Genomic DNA, 18,268 nt, shown 5'->3' with positions numbered 1-18,268 from the left:
GAAGACCAATCACAAGGGTGAGCACCTTCTCTTTGATGAACAATAATCAATGCAATGTACAATGGAGGGATCACTTCCTCCTTGCCCCAAGCCTCACTTAGTCAAGTTAGGAAGTTTTACTATCACTCAGATAACCCTCAACAAAGCTACACTATTGAAAATTCAAACACAAGAGAAGTGCTTACAAGAAATTCACACCACTTGGAGAACAAATCTTGCTTAGGAGACTATGTTCTAGCTAAAATATCTCTTGAAATCTTGTAAACAAAGTGTGCAAAAATTTTCTCATTGGTTCAGAATCGTTTGTATTTAAAGGGGACAAAAAATGGGTTTCAATAATGTTTCCAACGGATAATAGGTAGATGAAGAGTCAGTTAGCCGTTGGGGCCGTCGGACATCCGACAGATGAATCACCGTCCGATCCCATCGTCCGAAAATCAGCCAAGTTGTCGTTCGGACGTCCGATGGGATATTATCGTCCGACAGCATCTGCGTCCGAATGTCGTCAGAGAGTCATCAAAACTTTGCAGAATTTCTCGGACGTCCGATGCGATCGATGTGCTTCCGAAGCGTGCGTCCGATCCTCCCGAACGTCCGATGCATCCTTACGAGCGTCCGACAGAGTTTCCTTCTTGATGTTCTTCATTCTTTCGGACGTCCGACAGCTTCCTTTAGGACGTCCGACATGAGTGCTCTGTTTTTGCTTTTTCTTTTGGTTGATTTTCTTTTCTTGACACCTTTGTACCTGATTCTCTTAAAAGCAAAATACTTATATTTGAAGAGAATTAGATAAACATTTCAAAGTGTTTTGTGATCATCAAAATCAAGAATAACAAAAAATAGTAAACCTTTCATCATATAAAGTATTAAATTAATCCATTACATGTCTTATTTTGTACATATATATATTTATATAAATAATTTTTAAAAAAATTCATTGAACTGAGGTTGAACCGGTCCGACCGATTGAATCTCGACCCTTTCACTTCACCAGTTCAATGAACGGTCCGATTTTTAAAACATTGCATGGAGCAGAAGAAATGCTAATAAAAAAATGTACAAAAGCAATAATTGGGTTCAATTGGGTTATTGGGTGTTATCCACATGTACCCATTCGTTTGATGGGTTGAAATGGACAAACTCAATTAGACCTAGCTTAAAAATGTTAGTTCCGTATGGATTAGAGGTAGTGGTGTACGTGAAAAATAACTAGTGTAGAATGGTTCCTTTGGATTAGATATTTTTCAACATATTTTTGTAGTGTTTTTAAAATGGGATAATTTCAGAAACCTTTCTTAAGGTTTCTCATAATATCACTCAACTTTTTTGAAGTTTTTAAAATCTCACTTTTCTCTTTTATCAGTTTGACAAGACTAAATATTTCTATCAAATGTCACAAATTGACAAAATATTCCTAAATATTTTACAGGGAAAATCGTTCAAAACATCCCCAACATTTTGCAAAACGATTTTTTTCGTCATTTACTTTTAAAAGTGTAATTTTACGTCCCTTATAAATTCACATCGATCAAGTTTGGTCTCAATTTAGGTTTTCGACTAGTTTTTTGCTGAAATCCACCACGTGCAAATCATTTTTTAGGGGCAAAATTGTCAAATCAAATTTCACATAATTCAATTTTTTCGTCCCTCACATTTCTCAAAATGAATTTTTCATCTCTTATTGATCATGTGTACAAATAGTTTCTTTTCTTTTTTAAACCCATGTATATATTTATCTGATTTCACCTAAACAATACAAATAGCATGTAATATATCTGTATTTGCTTTCATCTTTAACTACAATTAGTTTATTCAGGTGAAATTAAATAGAAATATATTGCATGTTATTTATATTGTTCAGGTGAAATCAAATAGACATATACATGAGTTTTCAAAAAAAAAGAAAAGACTATCATACGTATGGTCAATGAGGGATGAAAATTTTCATTTTACAAAATGTGAGAAATGAAAAAATTTATTTTGTGAAATGTGAGGGACGAAAAAATTCATTTTATAAAATGTGAGAGACTATGGATCAGATTATATGAAATGTGTTTGACAATTTTACCCCTAAAAAATGATTATGTGTAAGACACGTGGTGGATTCCGATAAAAAAACTAGTCAAAAACCTAAATAGAGACTAAATTTGACTAATTTGAATTTGTAAAGGATGTAAAATTACACTTTTAAAAGTAAGGGATGAAAAAAATTATTTTACAAAATGTGAAAGATGTTTTGAACAATTTTTCCTATTTTAAACCAAAACATTTAGATTAAAAAATAAATTACTATCTAATAATGATCCATATTTCTTAATATCGAGGCTATGGTAGGACAGCTAAAAAAGCGGGTAAATTAAATCTAGTCAAAATCACCACTTAGAAGGATTTTGGTGAATAATTGACACTTTGAAAAATTTTGAGGACAATTATAAGGAAGTCAATAGATTTTTTAGGAAATATATTTTAATACATGATATAGTTTAAGTTGTATTGAAAACTAAAATAATCTCTTCATATGTGTGCATTTTTCAAGGTGTAAAATTTACTTTTGTTCCAATGCAACAAAAATAAATAGTTCAAGTCAAGAAATTTACACATTATAAAAATTTAACCTTATTTTATTTTTATTTTTTTTGTAAACTTCATAAGTAAGATAACACAAGGGTAGTATTAAAATAAAAGTTTTATCTTTTTTGTATTTCGTTCAAAGGGATTAAAATATTACAAGAAATGTCAATTCAAGAGAGGTAAGTGAGATTTTTTAAAATCTCAAAAAAGTCAAGTGATATTATGAAAAACCTCAAAGGAGGGTTTTTGAAATTATCGCTTTTAAAACTTAAAATTTTCTTGGGATAGTATTAAAAATCTAAAAAAATTTCAACATCCACCACTACTCACCACTACCCCTTCCCTCCTCCACCACTACACTAGCCTCTCTCTCCTTTCCTCCCTTCTCATCCTCTCTTCTTTCTCCTCTTCCTCTCTCTCTTTCCTCCCTCCCCTTCCTCCCTTGCGATCTCACTCCCCTCCCTTCTCCTTTTTTGGCCATTGCAACCAAAGAGAGGAAGGGACAAAAGAGGGGAAGCAAAAGAGGGAGAAGAAGAGGGAGGGAGGGAGAGAGAGAGAAAAACAAAGGAGGGTGGTGACTGGCAATGGTGTGTGGAAGAAGAAAGAAATTTAAAATTTACTTTTATTTTTATTTTCATTTTTTAATGTATTTAAGTGTGTGGTTTTTGAATTGTTTTTGGGATTTATTACTGTAACTTCCACAAATAAAAATAGTTTGTGGGAAATAGAGTCAATCCAAGCAAACTAGTAATTAGTTACTCAAACCCTTGTAGTGACGGTGGATGTGGATGATTCAGAACATATGAGTCATGATTGACATATCTAGTTTTAGGAAATATGAAATAGGGGTGCATTCGAATTAAGTTGAATTCGAACTCGAGTTGAGGTAAAATAATTGAATTCGACCTCAAGTTAGAGCTCTTCGTTTTACCTTACTTGTGTTTGAATTCAAATTCGAGTTAATTAAATCTAATTCAGTCTAATCAAACTCAATCGAGCATATTCGAGTCTTAATACAACTCAACTAATAAAAATTAATATTTTACATACAATTTTAAATAAAGGATATAATTAGCATTTCACAATTATATATATATACACACACACATATCTTGATTAGGCTCGTCAAATTTTCGAGTACAAGAATTCGAAATTCGAACTCGACTCGTGAATTTAAACAAGTAGCTCAAACTCGAGCAAAAGAGAGCTTGATTCAAGCTATTGACCGACTAGTTTACAAATTCAAATCGTGACGCTTCATTCAATATCACCCGTAATGTGAAACAATAATATATGTAGTTTAAAAGTTTTGACAAAAACTTAGATAGGCCTGACGTACCGCTCTACTTATAGACAGAGTGGCCCAAATTTTGCCACATCATCATTGAGCATTAAATGATTAGAAATCAGAATTTGCTCTTTGATGTCACTTGAGATCCTCGGTGACATGTTTTCTATGCCAACCCAATGCTACCTATAGTATTGCGCCAAGTGTGTTGTTATTATTTACACTTTAATTTTCTAATAATTCAACTTGGTTTGGTTTAATACAAGTGTAAATAATAACATGACACTTGGCGCAATACAATAAGTGGCATTGAATTGGCATAGAAAACATGTCACCGAGAATCCCAATTGCTTTGATGGGAGCGGGGAAAATGACCAAGATGGGAGCCGGGAAATGACCAAGGATGTACAAGCATTGAAGCAACATCCTCCAGTCTTCATACTTCATTTACTGTGACTCCGTCGCCATCATATCCCCGCCTACACTTCAACTTATTGCCTATATGCCTTGCGGAAAAAAAAAATATTCTTCTCAATTCATACAAATTATTTTTACTACTATATCTTAAATCCACTCTTTTCTCTTGCCACCCAAAAATTGAAATAAAAAAAGAAGCCGTGATTTTTTCCTTGAACTTACAACTTAATTTCTCTGCCTTAATCACAAAACCTTAAAAGGAAAAATCATGACAGGGGTGTGGGGTTGGGACTAGTTCCAAAGAGGCAGTGATCCAATGCCCTTAAAACCAATCACGGTTGCTTGCCATTGTAGCTACTGGCTATCCACGCTGCTTTGCGAACATTGCAATACCTGGCCCTAGATCCTTTGTCGGAAGCATTTTTACTAAGGGGCGAGATCTGGATTGTTGATTGAAGGAGAAGGGGGAGTCCTTCCTCTACTTGGACTGATGCTGATGGAAGCTTGTTGCCTTAAAAAAGAGACGAAAATCTTTAGAATTGTTTTGGAATGATGAAGGGAGAGTTCTTCCCGCTCTTGGACTGATGAAGTCGTTTTGTTTTAGAATTGTGTTTGAGTTGGGCGAAATGACGTGGCAAATTCTGAACAATTCTATATACAGCTCAAGTTTTTGTCTAAAAGCAAAAGGACCATGTCAATGTTAAAATCACAAAAAGAGCAATTGAAAACAAAAAATCACGTCCCCAAATTTGTCCGTGACCCCCAATAGTGACATATTATAAAAAAAGGTTAGTTACATTTTTCTCCATTGAGATATGAACAAATTATGAGTCAAACCCTCAGGTTTGACAAAATTACAGAGACTCTTGAAAACCATAAGCTTGCAACCATTACACCCGTCAGTGATTATTTTGCATGACCTTAAGGGTGCTTATTTACTTAGTTTTGGAATACTTTTAGGCTTTTAAGGATGAAATTTGCTCTTTTAAACTACTTTTTTTGATAAACTCCATTTTATAATCAAAACTTTCATTTGAAAATTTATGTGCAAAACTTGTTGCATTGGTAGGTTTTGGTGATTATGGATCAATTCGGATGAAGGAGAAATCAAGTGAAACATTGGAGCAATTCAAGGATGGATTGGAAAGGATTAAATTAACAAGAACAATTTTCTGAGCAAGAAATGCGACCTAGTTATGCTAGGGTGGTCACAGTGCATATCTTGTTTGAGCTAGAATAGAAAATGACTAAAAAAAAATACAGGGGAGGAGTTATGCGAGGGGGTTACGTGGCATACCCAGCGTAACTTAATGGTGGCCGTGCAAGTCAATCTTAGCCTTTTCTAGAGCTACAACAGCTCATTTCCAGCAAGAATTTTAGCTATAACTGTTCAAGAAATCCTAAAAGCTTGTGAAAGAAGTTTTATTTCGTCTCAAATGGAGACCCTTTGATCATTCTAACATCTATATATTTTAAGATCAAAAGGAGAGAAAGGAGATAGCTTACGGAGTAGAAATAATAGTAGTAGAGAAAAATTGAGGTGTTGTTAGTAGAAAGAAATTGCTTTTGGATTAGAACTTGAAGAACAAGTGAAAAAGTGAAGATTTAGGAGCTCGATTCATCTTTTGAATAAGATTCTTCTACTTTTTCTCTTTACTTCCTTGTTTTTGTTCATATTTTCTTATAAGAGTTTCATGAGCTTTGATATATGTGATTTTATGTATAGTTAAACTTCTTATATCCTAGGGTAGAAATGAACTTGTAGATTCTTGATATATGATAACTTGAGTTGATTTTTGACTATCTTTTGAACTTGTTAGTTCATGTATTTACATGCCACATTGTAGTTGTTTGATCATCAACTATAATTCATCCAACCATGTGTTTTGTGTATTAACTTGCCTGACATGTATAGTTCAAAATATATAAACTCTATATTACATCTTCACGTTAGTAGGAGATAGATTTAGTTGGAATAAAGGTTGTAATTTCATTGAGTTTCATGAACTTGTACTAGATTAATTTATCATGCAAATAGATAGAAGCTTGATATAGGTATATTTGTTTAGTTTCGAAAGCATTATACAAATGGATTAGGAATTTACTTCCTTAACAAGTCACATGTCAATGACCTAATCAACTAAGTTATTCATTTACCTTGAGCTACAAGGGATTCACAAACCGTAGAAATTCTTTCCACTAATTTAGACCTTACTATTTTACCACTTTAATTAGTTTAATTTGTAGTATTATTTATTATGGTATTTTTGTTGTTTAGATAATAAAGTGAGTTTAGAAAGGCATAGTAATTAACCAAATCCCTATGCGATCGCTTTAATTATCCCTATATTCGTTTGACTTATATACTTGCGAAAAATCAAGATAATTAGACTACATTGATTTAATAATTAGTGTGAGGACCTGAAATCTATTTGTTTAACTTTTCTCTTAAATTATTTGCATTGATTTAGGGCTTAGGGTTTAACGGTTGATTGATTTAATGGTTGAGGAATGATTGTGTACCTTATTGCTCCTTTAATTTGTTGCATGATGATTTTCAAAGGGGAGTTATTCCAATTCGACCAACTAGTAGGGTGTGTGGTATAAATTGTGAGGAAATGAGGAAGTTTTGTACAAAGGGAATTTTGTAAAAATGAGTATTAGGAGATATTTGAGGAAAAGAAAGATATTTTGGTGGAAATACTTGTGATTTTGCCATTTGTCAAAGATCCATCCAAGGTCTAGACCAAGACTATTCTTAGTCTTCATCTTGTAAAATTGGACCAAAAACACTTCACTTTCTTGCTAGCTTGGCCGAGAGAGAGAGGAGAGGAAGATAGAAAAACTCCTTCAAGTTTCATCTTGATTCCTAGCAAGATTTTGTGGGAAAATCAACCTCAAACCCTAAATCCTTCCATAGAAGGTTGCAACAAGAAAAGGAGCTTGGTGTGGTGTGATTTTGGAGAAGAAAGCTGTGATTTGTTACTCTCCTTAGGAATTGAAGGTATTCTTGGCAAGGAACTACTTTTTCCTTTTAATCTTGCATTTAAGTGGATATATTACTTGAATATGGAAGTTTTATGAAAGATTTTATGGGTTGTGAAGTTGGTGGAACTTTTCTAGCTTTGATTCATATTTTCCAGCCATGAGATGATTATATCTAGCTTTGCTATAGACTTGAGAGAGATGATATGAAGATTTCTAGCTTTAATATGACTTTTTAGCTTCCAAATAAGGATTTTCCAGCTTTAGTTCCAAATTTCCAGCTTTGGTTGAGAATTTCCAGCTTTGCTATGAAACTTTAGTCTTGCCATGAGGATTTTCCAGCTTGAACATGTATGTTTGGCTTCACTTGAAGGATTCCTAGCTCTTGGTGTTAAATTCCAGCTTAGGGTTTAAATTTCCATCTTAGATATATGTTAAATATATGCTAGATATATGCCTACTATAGCTAGTTTTGTGGCTAAAACAAGGACCTTTTTGTAGCTTATGAATTGTGGACTTGTTTGAGGCTGTTATGCTATGAGATTGTAGCCGTGGAATTGGAGGAAAATGTAAGGAAAAATAGGGGAAATGCTGTCCGTTTATTTTCTTGTAGTATAAGTGAGTGAAAGTGAGATTGGAAATGTGATTTTTTGATGCGTTGAACTTAGTTTGCTTAGAAATGCTTGAGTCCACTCTAGTGGTGGTATATGAGCTAAAGTTTACTAAAACTTATACATTTTGCATGGTGAACGTGATGACCATTTTAAACATGATGTTTAGTTACATATGTCAAGTTTTGAACTTAAAATATTTTACTCGTTTTCTTCCCAAAAACAAAAAGGAGTTGCATAGGATTACTAAGCCACGAGATCTATTTATATAAGTTCTATTTACATGATTTTCCATTGATATTAACAAGCGAGGCTTTAGGTGTGAATTTAGGACATTTTTGTTTTTCCCTTGTATATGATTTTACTCAAAACACTTGTTACAATTTATTTCTTTACGTGTGTGCTAGTCGTGAGCAAAGACAAGAGGTTTAAATGAAAGGAAATGAGTTTCTTCAAATCATTTTCTGGTCGGACAATTTCCAATTTTTTACTTTGAAAGTCTTAACCTAATTTCTTCAAATGTTTGATTATAATCGATGCCCATGTGTCCAAATGACTTTTGAAACATTGATTTAGTATGTGCAAGAGATTTTCTCCTAGATTTGCACAAGAAAATGTTACATTTTTTTATAAGTTATATGGGCATAAAACTTATAAATTGATGCATCTTCTAAATGAAGTTTTGAAACCTCAATTTCTTCATGTATTTTGGTTTCGTCTTGCTAGTCTTTTAATATGGTATATGACCACAAGACTCACGAGAGTTCAGGAAGACGAATCAGGGTTAAAGTGAAAGATTACGATTGATCGGTGAGTGTTCCTTGCATGTGTATGCTTTAAATGACTACGTGAAATGTTGTGAATGTGACCAGAATGTTAAATGCTTTTCAATGATTGCTAAATGGATTTTCGATGAGCGAGTGTGTACTTTATCGCACTCAACCCAAGCAAAAGTGAATTTTCAATGATTGAATGCTACTTGTGCATGAATGTAAGTCTTTTGGCTGAACTGAGCCCTTGCCCTTCATTGCTGGTCGACTAGAGCCAGAAGTGGACTCGGTCGGGCGGCTGGTGACCCTGGGACAATGTTTGGTATACTTGAGTATTACCATGAAGTCTGCTGGAGAACTGGCCAATGGATTCAATGCAGTGATATCAATGAATGAATAACAAGAACACTGAAGGAATTTTCACTTGCAAACATTTTCTAATATTGGAGGGATAAGGAAAATGGTTGGTGAATGAATGAATGAATGACTTGAATAAATGGATCCAAGTGAGCACGTATCCTTCCAATGATGGAATGTTTATTTCTTGAATAACTGGATATTATTGCCCAAAGTGTTCAAACTGTTAAGTGCCATATTTTCATGGTTTCTCTACCTGATTGCTTGTTTAGGAACCTCACTGGGCTTGTAGCTCATTCCTTTAGTTTTTGTTTTCTTTACAGGAATGGAGATCTAAAGCAGTTAAATGTGAACTAGAGTGTATAACCCTCTTGTATTTATACTTTTGGTTGATAGGATATATTTTGACATTTGATGTTGTACCATACGTTTGGCTTTTAGGTTGTAAATAAGTTTATATTTTGGTTGAATTGTAGAACTTAAATGTTATTTTGGAGGCTTGAATGATTAATCTTGAGAGTTGATTGAGTGAGTGAGTGAGTTCTAGCGAGAGTTGGGCAGGCGGTCCGCCAAACTCTTGTATACACCCTAGAAGGAAGGTAGGGTCGTCACAATTAGGAATTTATAACTTAACAGTCTAAACCACATCACCTCCCATTAGTCACCTAACGTTGACTATCTCAATTCTAACAGACCCAATAGTAAGACTTTTCCCAAACTCATAATATATCCCTCAAAACCCTATAACTCTTCTTCTACATCATGTTTTTAGAACTTGTCGGTTTCAAAGCTTCAACAAGCACTTTTCCGTCTTCTTGAATCAAATAAAAAATATGAAATTTAGGCCACCATTGCCGTCTCCACTTTACCTCAAATAAAACTAACATCAAACTGTTACAAAAGGCAAAAAGAGACCAAAATCTCCCTACCAGAAGAGATGAAAAATCGAGAACGCCTCTTGATGATGAGGGAGAAGATATTATTGATGATCAGACGTAGACAAAAGATTTGGGGAAAATGAATTTGTTACAAAACTGTTCGATGATATTCCCTTTGGCTCTACTGATCTTTAATACTAGTAGAGAGGCGGTGGAGGGAGAGTTAGTTATAACTAACTCCACTGCCATTCCTTTTCCTGACTTTCTATTTCTGGTGCCATGCATGTGATTAGCACGTAAACTTTCCATGCATGGCCTTACTATTTCTATTAATTGGTTACATGCAATCTGAACAGAAAAAACAAATGCAGAAAGAAAAATACAAAGTTTCCTTATTACTAAAATGCCCATGGTAAATATTTGTGCGTATAACAGATGCTCCCTCCTAAGAAAGTCCTCAAGGACTAAAGGTAGGGAACCTCTGCTTTAAGTCATGCAAGAATTCCCACGTTGCATCCTCTGGAAATGAATTACTCCATTGGACCAAAACCTGAGTTGCTGCTTGATTTCCTTGCTTTGCAATGCGCCTGTCTAGAATGGCTACTGGTTCGAGCAACAAGTGGCCTTGATCAGTGATGGTAGATGGTAATTGTGGTGCGTCAACGTGAGATCCCACCTTCTTCTTTAACAAGGAGACATGAAAGGTTGGGTGGATACGTGCATGGTCAGGAAGTTGTAGTTTGTAGGCCACCTTCCCTATTTGTTTGATGATCGGAAAAGGGCCAAAATACCTTGGAGCTAGTTTCTGACAGCTAGAGGATTTGAGGGAGTGTTGTTTATAAAGGTGCAGTTTGACATAAACCAAATCTCCAATTGCAAATTCTCTGTCAGTTCTATGTGCATCAGCTATCTGTTTCATGCGATGTTGAGCCCTTCGAAGGTTATGCTTAAGGAGATGGAGTACCTTTTCCCTGGCAGCCAAACTCCTATCTATGACCTCAACCACAATAGAACTATGCAGATAATGGATGTGAATGGGAGGTGGCTGCCTGTAGACCACCTGGAATGAGGTGATCTTGGTGACTGAGTGGAAATTAGTGTTGTACCAAAATTCTGCCAAGGGTAGCCAGGAGTACCATGATTGTGGTTGCTCACTAGCCATGCAACGCAAATACCCTCCAAACACCTGTTCATCACTTCCGTTTGCCCATCAGATTGTGGATGATAGGAGCTAGAAAACTGCGGTTGGACCTTTAACAGTTGGAACAGTTCCTTCCAGAAATTGCTAAGAAATATGGAGTCCCTATCACTCACAATGGTCTGAGGAAGACCATGTAATTTGAAGATGTGATCCATGAAAGATTGAGCTGTGGCGCCCTATTTTTCGCGATGGAAAAAATAAAAGGTGTTTATAAAAGATGTGATTTTATTTTAAAATAAGTGAAGAAGGACCTAGAATGGGACTTTAAAAAATGCGACAGTTTGGGTCCAAAAATTTAGTCAAAAACGGGTTTTTAAGAAAAATAGGAGTCGCCACTTGACATTGAGTTTAGGTGTATCAAGTCACCCAAAAATTATAAAAAATAAAATAAAATAAAATAAAACCCTTTTCGACAACTCCAGGTTTTTGAAAACAAGAGAAAAAGAGTTCGGGATTCACGGTTGAAAAAAAGGAAGGCAAAGTTTCGATTAATTCAAAACCTAAGGCACCCTTTCAACCTAGTCTAAACTAGTTGCGAGGTTTAGTCAAAATTTCCTAATCTAACCCTTAATTTTATCACATTTGGATGTTTCCTACATGAATGCAAATCTAAAATATCGAAAGGGACAAAATATGGGTTTAATTGATACCAATTACATTACTTGCGAAGGCCAAAATAATTCCTTGAAGGGGGTACGAGTATGCGAATGATGAAGTTAAAAGAAAATAAAAGAAAATTAAATTATATACATAAGGTATAAGTGACCAAAGAATAGGAATGCAACATAATGGGTACGGGAGGCAAAAACTCGTGATATAATTTTTTTATACAAGGATTAATGGGGTATTTAAATTAAAGAGTTATAATCACCCATATCCATGTTCAAAGAATAATTCTCCTAATATGAACAAGCAAATTAACTTATTCCACAATTTCTTAAATGAAATGCAATTCTAAATGATATGATTAACACATATGGAGGATAGGGGGATAATAGATAATAGGGAATATCATGCAAATGGGAAAAGATCCTAAAAAATAAAATATGCATGAAAATGTAATGAATATCACACAAAAATGAATCTAATGCATGAACAATCTAAGGGTCTAGCGTTGGACTAGTCCATTTCTTAAAGTTCTTACTAGCGTTGGACTAGCAAATAAATGGGGGAGAAGCCACAACTAGCGTTGGACTAGTGTGGTGACATCATGCATTCATAATACACAGTAAACTAAATAAGAAATAAATTAAAACAAATAAACACATAAGAGCACGTAGCACATAGCACGTAAGCATGATACCTAGATGCAAAGATCCTAAGAAAGCGAGTAAACACATAAGCACACAAAAATGCAAACATATAAATAAATAAAAGCGAATAAAGACCTAACTGTTACATTCGGGGACCCTAACTACAATCTAAAGGGGTAAAGAATAAAATAATAATAATCTAACTATTACAATTTGGCATTCAAATGCCTCTCAAATAATCAAAATTTAAATTAAAGTAAATATACAAAATTAAAAACAAATAAAGTGAATGACTAAATAAAATAAAATAAAATAAATAAAAACATTCAAAAACATGCAATTATACACATAAAATCACATATGAGCACATAAGAGGATTTCAAATGACACAAGAAAATACTTCCCTTGACGTAGTAGCTAATAGGGAATTGGATTTGCCCTATTTAACTCCAAAATTAACAAAATCATCAAGGCACTAATTTAATTATCAAATAAATCACAAAAATGAAAATAAATATGAAACCAATCAATTGAAGCACTTAAATGAAGTGTAATCAATAATTTAAAAAATAACTTCTATTTAAAAAAAATCAAATATGTTAGGGGCCTTATTACAAAAATTAATAAAGTTTTTAAGGTCAAATTATAATTATTACAAAGATTTGAGGTCAAAATTAAAGAAAAATAAAGCTTAAGGATCTATTTGCAATTAAATTAGGAACCTAAGTGAAAGCAATCAAAGTATTTAAGGCCATAGTGAAAATGCTCAAAAATACAGGGATCAATCTGCAATATTCGATTACCAGATTCTTAACCAAACAGGCCTTTGGGCCAGTTTATTAAATGTTTGGGCTAAATCTCCTTCTGGCCAGACGAAAATCCGAACAAATATGCAGGCCAGCCCTCATTTTTCAACAAACAAAACCCAAACCAAATAAATGGGTTTTAAACTGCCAAGCCCATGCTCAAACCCATAAAAAATAAGCCAAAGTCCACTTCTAAAACCCAAACAAAATAAATCAAATTTTTATACCAACTCGACCAAATAAACCTCGATCCAACCCTCCACTATTTTTACTAAACTCAATTAGATAAAAATCTATTAAAATTTATTAAAAAAACTGATTATACTCTAAATTCCAGAAATAATTTATTTAAAAACGCATTTAAACATGGAAAATAGGATCAGAACTCAATAGGGGCATAAATGTTTTGATTGCAAAAGGTTTTGGATCAAAATAACATTATGGAGAACTTGAGGGGCTGAAGTGCAATTTCTGAAAATTTTTCATGAAATGCCATGAAGACAACTTTTTTCTTCATTGCTCTGCAACTTTCTTTCTTCAACGCAGCGACCATTTATGCAAAGAAAAACCCCAACAAAAGCCAATAATTTATCAACTAAATCAACACCCAGACCTCAATCCATTTTCTCAACAAAGTTTCATAACAAAACATTTTATTCAAGGAATTCAAAGCAGCGAAAAAAATACAAATGAAAGGCAAGGAAAAACAACAAGACTTCGGTTTCCATCTGAGACCAAAAAGGAAAAGAGAATCCAATGAAATCTGAAAATCTTCTAGTCAAACAACCTGAATCTCATTCCAAAAAATCCTCCAAAAAGCATTTAAATTACAAATTTGCATACTCATAATCTTTGCTAAACTATGAACTTATGCAATAATGAAACCCATTACTTATAAGCATATACTTCCATGAGTGCACCCAGATTTTTACATGAATGTCAGATTAAACAAGGAAAAGTTTCGGGGATACCTAGAGGTGCTTATGGACTGGATTTGTGTGAGCAAAAGCAGATGGAAGCAGCTCTGAGTGATGTTGCCAGTTGAACCAGGTGTGTGGCAGCAACGATTCTGGAGGAAAGTAGGCTGAAACGTTAGCCTTGTTGTGGGTTTTGCAAAGGAAATTTCTGCGTTTTTCTCTTTTCCTCTCTCGTTTTCCCTTAGCTCATCTGCGGTTTCTCTCCCTTTCTTGCTGCTTGTCCCTTTATCTTGTCCAAGAGAAAGTGCCAATAATGGAAGCCGAAAACTCCTTTTTCTTGTTCTTTTGCTTTTTGGCCTTTTTTCATTGCTTCTTCCATTCCCTTTTGGAATCTTGTCCGCCAAAGCTTGGTCAAAGCAAAATTTGATGGCCATCATGATATCTAAACATCATGATGGCCAACGCCACTTCCTCTTTCTTTTTTTTTCTTTTTTTTAAAAGAAACAAATCTGTAAAAATATATATATATATATGTAAGAAAATAAATAATTCAATAATAATAAAAAAATTCAAGAAAACATTAAAATTTTGACAAAATTTGGTGTCTACATGAGCAATCTCCAGTGCTAAATAGGGATGAGATAGTGCACAGAAATGCGCATATTTACTTAGCCGATCTACTACCACCATAATGACTTGTTTGCCTTGAGATTTTGGGAGGCCTTCGATGAAATCCATAGAGATATCTGTCCAAATTCTGTCGGGTATAGGTAGAGGTTGCAACAGACCTGGGTAAGCTGCCAAATCAGCTTTGTGTCTTTGACAAACATCGCAAGCAGCAACAAAAGTGTAAACATCCTTATGCATGTGCTTCCAATTGAAGGTGCCCTTCAGCTTGTGATAAGTCACCTGAACTCCAGAATGTCCTCTAAAAGAGCTACTGTGCCAAAATTTGATTAATTTGTCCTTGACCACCATGTCAGCTCCTACCACCAGTTTTCCTTTCCTTCTTAACATTTGATTGTCCCAACTATAGTGCTTGACTCTGGAGGTGTCAGTTGAGAGTAGCTATTGAATAATTTCCTGCATCTTAGGATCTATCTGCCATGATTGTTGTATTTTTGCTAGTATCTCAGTGGTAATTCCATGGAGAGACCATGAGGTCACTGGTGTGTGAGGTTGCCTAGATAAGGCATCAGCAGTGATGTTTTCAGTACCCTTTTTGAACTGGACTTCATAGTCATATCCCATCAATTTTGACAACCACTTCTGCTGACTTGCTGTTGAGATCTTTTGATCCATCAAGTATTTAAGGCTCTGGTGGTCAGTTTTGATAACGAAATGGCCCCCTAATAGATATGGTCTCCACTTCTGAACTGCATTAACAATAGCCAACATTTCCTTCTCATAAACTGACAAGTCTTGATGCTTGGGTGCTAAAGCCTTGCTGAAAAAAGCTAGTGGTTTCCCACGTTGCAACAGAACAGCTCCAATGCCTGAGTTGGAAGCATCAATTTCCACCACAAACTCCTGAGAAAAATCTGGCAGAGTTAATACAGGAGGAGATGTCATCGCAGTTTTCAGCTGATCAAATGCTACAGTTGCTCCATCATGCCATATAAAAGCATTCTTTTTGAGAAGATTAGTCAAAGGTTTAGCAATCTGTCCATATCCTTTGATAAATCTGCGATAATAACCTGTCAAACCCAAGAAACCCCTCAACTCCTTAATTGTAACAGGTATAGGCCACTGTTGTACACATGCAATTTTCTGAGGATCTGCACTAACCCCTTTTGCCGAAATTACATGTCCCAAATACTCAATCTGGTCAACAGCAAAGGAGCACTTGCTCTTCTTCACCTTGAGCTGGTGTTTGAGCAATGTCTCAAACACTTTTGTCATATGTTGTAGATGCTCATCCTCGGATTTGCTGTATATTAAGATATCATCAAAGAAGAACAGCAAGAATTTCCTTAAAAAGGGCCTGAATAATTTCATTCATTAAGCTTTGAAATGTTGAGGGTGTGTTGGTTAGACCAAATGGCGTAACCATAAACTCATAGTGCCTATCATGAGTTTGAAATCCAATTTTGGCAATATCTTCAGAATGCATCCTAATCTGGAGATATCCAGACCTTAGATCCAGTTTGGTAAAGATGACAGCTCCAAAGAGTTCATCAAAGAGCTCCTCAATCAGTGGTATAGGAAATTTATCCTTCATCGTGGCCTTATTAAGCTCCCTGTAATCCACACACATGCACCAGGTACCATCTTTTTTTTTCGACCATCACCACAGGAGAGGAAAAGGGACTATTACTGGGTCTAATAATGCCATTATTAAACATCTCAGTCACTAGTCTCTCAATTTCACCCTTTTGGAATGCGGGATATCTGTATGGTCTAACATTAATGGCTTGGACACCCTCTTTAAGATAAATCCTATAATCATGCATCCTAACAGGAGGTAACTCCATAGGTTCTTCAAACACCTCACTATATTTCGATAGAAGTGACTCAAGTTGGTATTGGTAAGTTTTTACCTACTCATCAGAGTTCATGGTGGCACAGAGGCTATCAATCTTGGGGGCACCAGCTGCTGTCAAATCTCTGCGATCTCCCTCAGCAGTCATCAAACACAGTTGAGCGGATTCAATTTGTTCAGGTTTCTGCATTTGCTTCTTTGAAATCACCTGAACTGGTTGTTGCTTGGACCCTCTCAGCACCACTTTCTTCCCCTTTTGCACAAACTCCATTCTCAATTCTGTAAAATTCCACTTGACTTCTCCCAGAGTTGACAGCCATTGCATTCCCAACACTACTTCACAACCACCTATAGGCAAGACCAATACATCTCCTTCAAACTTTTGCCCCTGCATTTTCCATTGAAACCCGAGACACAGGGTAGTTGTAGTGAGGGCATTTCCATCAGCTACTACTACCCTAACAGGAGCAACCTATACTATTCTCAAGCCAAACTTCCTTACCACGTTGGAGTGTAAAAAATTGTGAGAACTCCCACAGTCTATCAGAATGCTAAAAGCCTTTTTGCTAATCTGTCCATGTATTCTCATAGTTCTGTAGTTGGGAACCATTAAACTACATATGGCATTTGTAGAGATTTGTGCCAAATTGCCTTTAGTTAACAGCACCTGCTCATCATCCTCAAGGAGTTCTGGTTCCCGTTCGTTCAGCGCATCTTCCACATACTCAATCCTGTATAACTACCTTCTTTTGCACTGATGGCCAGGACTATACCTTTCATTACACCAATAGCATAGTCCGTTGGCCTTCTTTTCATCCATCTCCGTAGTACTCAAGAATTTAGAGCTTCGTTTCTATCCTTCCACATCACTTGCTCCTTTTTCCCCAGGTTTGAGTAGTAGGGGAGCATTGTTAGAGCTATTTTGCCTGGGATAATTGCTGCTGGAACCTGCATTTGGGGAATAAGAAGTGTTCACTCGGGATGGTCCAGAAAACTTACTTTGCTTCCAAGCATTTGGAATCCTGGCTTCCTCAATTTTTGCCAATCCCACAGCGTGCTGTAGATCATGTGGCATGAACATTCTCACCACCAGCTGGATTTCTTCCTTCAATCCTCTAATGAAGCAGCTTACCGCATATTGCTCAGGGAGATCTACTCTATTTAACAATTCTTCAAATGATTCCTGGTACTCCTTCACCGACCTGATCTGCTTCAAGCTCTTTAAGATCATCATAAAGACAGTCTCTAAATCTTGATCCCAAGGCCTGTACATACTCCTCCCATGAAGGTGGATCTCTGGAGATCCTAGCCTTCATGAAAACTTGATGCCATTAGAGAGCCTTGCCCTCCAAATGCATGGCGGCAATTTTGACCTTGGCTTCTGATGGGTTTCATCAATTTCAAAAAACTGATCACACTTGTATAACCAGCTTTTGAAGTCTAAACCTCCAAATTTGGGAAATTCTATGCTCGAAAACCTGGTTGGAGCCTGATAGCTACCCCCACGACTTCCTTGATTATCATTCTCAGAAATGTAGGGAGATCCTTGCTGTCCTTGACTCCTCTGGCTGCAAACCTCCAACACCAAGCTTTTGATTGCTTCCAATTCTCGCTCTAATTGCTCTCTCTACTCCTTTAGCAGATTTCTGACAGTTTCTTCGAACTTCCTATTTTCTTGACCTCTCGTGCCTTTTGCCATTGCTTCATGGAATTTCCTACTGAGCTGGAGTGA

This window comes from Coffea arabica, chromosome 2c (assembly GCF_036785885.1).
Source record: "Coffea arabica cultivar ET-39 chromosome 2c, Coffea Arabica ET-39 HiFi, whole genome shotgun sequence".
Lineage (NCBI taxonomy): Eukaryota > Viridiplantae > Streptophyta > Magnoliopsida > Gentianales > Rubiaceae > Coffea > Coffea arabica.
This window is presented reverse-complemented; position numbering follows the sequence as displayed.